The 5,817-nt window shown below is 49.5% G+C and overlaps 1 protein-coding gene across 4 annotated transcripts in view; it reads left to right on the top strand.

Annotated features, from left to right (window-relative positions):
- The window catches only part of FLNB (filamin B), a 152,293-nt gene that overhangs the window by 795 nt on the left and 145,681 nt on the right, over positions 1 to 5,817 (top strand). The window lies entirely within an intron of this gene.

Below are 5,817 nucleotides of genomic sequence, written 5' to 3'. Positions count from 1 at the left end.
GCTCGCCCGGCTGCGCCCTGGCCAGTGCGCTCTGCAGCGCTGAACCGGCGTCCGCGCGGAGGCCGGGTGGAGAGACCTGGGGAGGCACCGTTCTTTGAGCCCCGGGCCTCCCCGCCCAGGTGGCCAACCGAGAGACCTCGTACCCTCCCCCGCCCATCGCCGGAATGGGTGTGGGCCGCGAGGTTGGGAGGGGGGCCGCGGGGGTGTGTCCCTGTGCTCGCGTCTCGGCTCTCGTCGGGCGCCGCAGGTTGAGCCCGCTCGGCCGCCGAAGTTATAATTTAGAGCCGGTGGTGGTAACAGTAATTGCTGTCTTGCAGGAAGCCCAGCTAGTGCCCTCTGTGTACCAACAGCCTCTAAGTTATCTCGGTCCTTGCACCTCCCTCGAGCTGCGGTGTTCTTAGACCCATTTTACGGCTAAGGTGGTCCAGAGGGTTAATTGACTTGCCCAAGGCCACGCACTGGGGTCCTGTTGAGAATTGGAGGAAGTGGGTGACTGCTAGAAGGAGGCTTTGTTTTCTTCTCCCTGCCTTTTCCACACCAGGGTCTTCCTGAGAGGAGGGAGGGAGTTGGTGTTTGGGTTCCTTTCCCACCGGACTGGGGAGAAAGAACGAGGAAAAGAGGTCTCCTTTATGGTCTGGGGTAGTTGAGGGCTTCCAGGAGGGTCACAAGACTGCTAATGATACGGGCTGTGACAGTAGTGTAAGGTGTTTGTAGGGGTGTGTGTTGGCGTGTGTGCAGAGATGTGTATGTGCGAAGAGAGAGTTTGTGTGTACAAAACAGTGGGTGTGCAGACAGTGTATATGTTTGCAGAGAATGTGCACCTACTGTGTGAGTGAGTGAGTGTGTGTGTGTGTGTGTGTGTCTTGCCCAGGGCCTGGGTCTTGGTTCTCTTCCTGAGGAAACCAAGTTATTATAGTGACCCCTGTGTCAGGAAGAAAGGGAGATGGGCGTGGCTGTTGGGACTTTCTCCCGTGGAAAAGAGGTTCCCTCTAGACTGTGCCTCCTTTGGGCCTCACCCTTCCCTTCCCCCATACCTGTCCTGGCAGGTAGAGCTGCTTCCTACTTCCTGGGCCAAGGCAGCTGCCACCTCCCAGCAGGCCTCCCTCTCCCAAGGGTGGCTTCTCTGCAGAGGGAATCTGCAGTGTGTGCTGTCTTCTTTTTGGGGTCCATCTCCTATCCTGGGGAGAGAAGACCTCAGGATTCTCCTGGAATCCTTTTCAGAAACCAGCTTCCCTTCTGAGGAATTACAAGGCCTGGCCAGGCTCAACTTGAATCTGCTCTTTGTTTTGAAAATGTATATTTATTTAATTAACTGAATAAAGAAACATAAACCAGGAGTATCCAAATATGACATGAAATCTCTTTAAAACACCACCACCACAGCATTAGGACTGCCTAATTTACCAACTGTTTACAGAGGCATTAGCTGTTTTCAGCATGGCTTCACAGAAGAGCCCCAGCTGTGGCTTTCTTCTCGACTTTGTCTGGTCCCTCATATTTTTCTCCTCAGTACTCATGGTTTTCATTCCTGAACCCACCCAGGTCTCAGTGCCTCCAGTTATCCTGACATTCCAGGGTTAGCTCCCTCCTCTGCGGTGGGCTTGTGGGCTGTTGGCAGCTTCTTCCTGTGGACCTCTTCCCACCACAAGTTACATTGCTTTATTTTATTTCTTTTTAATGATTTCTTGGATAATATTCCCTGAAGTGGCATTCCTGGGTCAAAGGGTGTGACCACATTTATAACTTCTGTCATTGGCTGCCTCCAGAAAGATCTCACAGCAAACAGGTTTTCCAGCTTCTGGAAACCAGAGGGAGCCTCATCAAATGCCAGAACTCTTGTGGGGATAAAGCCCCAGGCCTTTTCCATCTGCTCCTGGGGCTAATGGCCCTTCAAAAAAAGGTCACCTTCAGTTTGGACTTCACTGATTCATTGCTTATGTTATACTGCATCATGCTGACAATGATACCAACTCCAACTGGAGCACCAACTGGTGTGTGTTGCGTTGACCATCCCATTGGATCCTTATGCTAACCAGTGATTGATAGCAATTGCCTTTCCTATCATGATCTGCTTCAGCCAGTCCCTGGGAGGGCTAAGGGCTTGACTCTATCCTGGTCAGTGCTTAGAAAATGGTTGCTGTTATTAGTGTTGTCATTGTTGTTACTGTTATCATCTCTATTTAAATATGGGAAATAGGAATGAAATAACTTACAGAGGTGACCCAGCTAGCTAGTAAATGGAACCCAGCTCTGCTCAGCTGTTGAATTTGAACCTTAACTGGCATTCCAGTTTCAGAGATGAATAAAAGGCAACCCTCCGCCTTCAGAGGTTCCCTCCCTGTAAAACTAGGTTTTGAAAGTCTGAGTGTTGGAGTGGCAACTGGATACCCACACTTTGAACCTCTGGCCTTGGACAAAACAGGATATATCAGGCCATTGATGACTTCATTGGAGGTGTGTGTGTGTGTGTGTGTGTGTGTCTGTGTGTCTGTGCGTGCATATTTCTGCTACCCAGTGGATGATGTCTTACTCCATAATCAGGAAGATATGACTGAACGAATGAATACAGGATTTTAATACCTTGTGTAACTCCCAACAATTTACATTGTGAGAAGCTTTAGAATTACGTGTGCCCCGCTTGGAGATATGAAGTGGTTAAACAGCCTCCAGAGGACTGTGACTTTTCTGCCTAGAATTCACAGGAAGACAAGCCTGGCTATTCACGCTCATGATTCATTGTGAGGTGGGCTCATCCTAGGCTTCATCCAAAATATGAAAATTTTCTTTCTTTCATTCTGTCTCACTCTGTCACCCAGGCTAGAATGCAGAGTCATGCACTTGGCCACCATAGCCTTGATCTGCTGGGCTCAGGCGATCCTTCTCCCTCAGCCTTTCATGTAATTGGAGCTACAGGTGCGCACCACTATGCCTGACTGATTTTTTGATTTATTGTAGAGATGAGGTCTCGCCAAGTTGCCCAGGCTGGTCTCGAACCCCTGGGCTCAGGCAGTCCTCTCAATTTTGCCTCTCACAGTGCTGGGATTACAGGCATGACCCACTGTGCTCGGCTCAAAAGTTGAAAATGTTGTTTCTTGTTACGTCGTGGGCAGTTCATAGTGAGGCCTCATTATGCTTAATTTTAGTTGTTTGCCATGAGCTGGCAGTTTTATTTACTTGTTTTTCCAAAACCCTTTTTGACACTGAGCAACCAGCAAACTTGGAGAAAAAGGGGTCTCTCAGCCCAAGGATGATGATAAAGGCTGCCTAGAAGTTTGGTAATGTGTTTTGGTTTGGTTCTTTAGAGAAAGGAAATCTTTTCATTTTAGAAGATAGGGTCTGACCCTAATGTTTACTAACCTGTACTGGGTCAGCCCCAGAGCACGCCGGGTACAGTAGGCAGACTTTCTAGGGTGGTGGGCCACTGCTCTGCTCGGCCCCTTTCCCTTTCTCTCCCCTTCAGTGCTACCACCACCAAAATAATTTACAAATAACCCTTAATTCTGCTCTTTCTTGAACTGCCTAGCAAGTGCCACTGTGTCTTTTGGGCATTGTAGTCCAGAGTGCTTAAAAAGTAGCAAAGTAGCATACTTTGTTAGAATTAACAAGTTCTGGGTCATTTGCAATAAGGTAGCGGGTTACTCTGAGATGTGGCTTGTGCAGTAGTTAAGAGTAAGGCTTCTTGGTTCAAATCCCACTTGCCACTAAGTAGCTAGTAAGAAAGTTCTGTGCCTTGGTTTCCTTATCTATTAAGATGGGGATAATAACTACCTCCTTAAAAGGTTGATATAGCCAGGCTCTGTGGCTCAAGACTGTAATCCCAGCACTTTGGGAGGCCTGAGCTCAGGGGTTTTAGACCAGCCTGAGCAACATGGCGAGACCTTGTTTCTACAATAAATAAAAAAAAATTAGCCAAGCTTGGTGGCGCATGCCTGTGGTTCCAGCTACTTGGAAGTCTGAGGCGGAAGGGTCACCTGAACCCAGCAGGTCTAGGTTGCAGTGGCCGTGAGCATGCCACTGCACTCCAGCCTGGATGACAGAGTGAGACTCTGACCCCCAAAAACGGGTTGATATAAAGATTAAACATGTCAATATTTTTAAAAGTGTTTGGAACAGTTCATGGTACACAGTAAATGCTATGTGAGTGCTTGTTAATTGAGCAAGGTGCTATCTAATAATAATCTCAGAAGTCACGTTGGAGAGGTTTACACACTGAAAGACATTTAAAACCAACGCTACTCTGGGGAGACCAGCTTGGTTGTCTAATGTTGATCCTACTTGCTAAAATATGGGTGACTGCCTAGAGGGTGTCACCTCCTTGGAAGAGGATGACCCCTGGTATGTTGCGGCTGCCTCCAGGGCCCATTCACACCGGCTTTGTTTCCAAGCTGTACAGGGTGCTCCAGGCAGGCTGGTCATTCCAGCCTCCCACCCCGTTCAGGAATCTCTGGGCCAAATCACTTCCAGATGGTGTTGGGCCTCTGTGGAGCTCCTTCCGCAGCGGCGGAGCCGGCGTGCCCGTCGGCAGCCGCCTTCGTTCTTGGAGAGTCTGTACTGAAGGAGGGCTTTGATTGGGAGCCAAGATTGTGTCTCTCGGATCCTGGTTTTGTGCTGTGAGGCGGGCATCATGGAGCGGGCTGCCGGCATGGTTGAGGATGACTGCATTGCTCCTTGGGGCAGCAGATGCTCGGGGCCAGAGCCTTTAGGTTCTGCCTCCAGTTCTTCCGTGTCCGGAGTACCAGTCACCCGACTTTTTCTATCAGCAACCTCCTGGCCAGCACGTTTGAGACTATACTAGATACAGATGCATGATTCAGGGTGTGGGTCTGAAGCTAGACTGCCTGGATGCTAATCCCCACTCTGTCCCCTACCAGCTGTGCAGCTCTGGCCCATTGCCTTCACCTTCCTGAGCCTCTGTTTCCCCATCTGCGAAATGAATGAGTGCAATGGTTCCTATCTTAGAGTTGCATCTTAGAGTTCCTATCTTAGAGAACATTCTGTTGCATTAGGTTAAGTTATAGCACAGTGCTGCCATTGTCATGTTTAGTATTGTTGTGCTTTTGAACCCAAGTCTAGGACTTCGTCTTGTCTTTCCATCTATTCTCTGGCTAGTCCAGATGTTTCTGGAGTCCTATTGCTGTCATCTGGTGTGTTAGCTCTTCCCTCCCAACCTCTCCATGCCTGCACTCCCCCATGCCTGCTCAGAGCCTCCAATGAAGATGTCTCCCAAGATCCTTTCTTCCTTTCCACATTCAACCAATATATGAAAGGCCAACTGACCCAGGCCCTGTGCTCAGTGCTAGGACCACAGGAATAATGAGAGTTGTGCTTCCTGCTTGACTCACACACTGCTCAGTGGGGAGCAGAGACAAGTAACCAGAAAGTACCATACAAAGGAGAGCTGCTCAAGTCTTTAGGCCCCCACAGATCACCCAGAGACTTTGTTAACAATGCAGATCTGATTTAGTAGGGCTGGAGTGGAGGCTGGGATCCCGCATTTCTAGCCAGCTTGCAGGTGCTGCTGTCTGTGGGCCATGCTGTAGCAAGAATCTGGGTACCAAGTCCTCTGAAGAGGAGTCCCTACCCCCAGGCAGGGGTGGGTAATCTGGTAGGCTTCCTGGGGAAAGGAACCTTTAAACTGATTCCTAAATCTTAACTAGAATTAGGCAGGTGAACAGACATTTTATCTAGGTGAGTCCAGGAGTAGAAAGTGTGTCAGGTTGAAGGTCATAGTGCTCAGGTCAGGGTGGTGGGGGAGGGGTCGGCAGGGCTGAAGACTGTGTCTTCCTTGAGTTTAGAAGTAGGGTGAGCCCTCGGTGG

The sequence above is a fragment of the Carlito syrichta genome, unplaced genomic scaffold, assembly GCF_000164805.1.
Source record: "Carlito syrichta isolate Samal-C Ts95f unplaced genomic scaffold, Tarsius_syrichta-2.0.1 Scaffold303376, whole genome shotgun sequence".
In the NCBI taxonomy this organism is placed as follows: domain Eukaryota; kingdom Metazoa; phylum Chordata; class Mammalia; order Primates; family Tarsiidae; genus Carlito; species Carlito syrichta.
The sequence above is the reverse complement of the archived record's forward strand: the minus strand, read 5'-3'. Positions and strand labels throughout refer to the sequence as shown.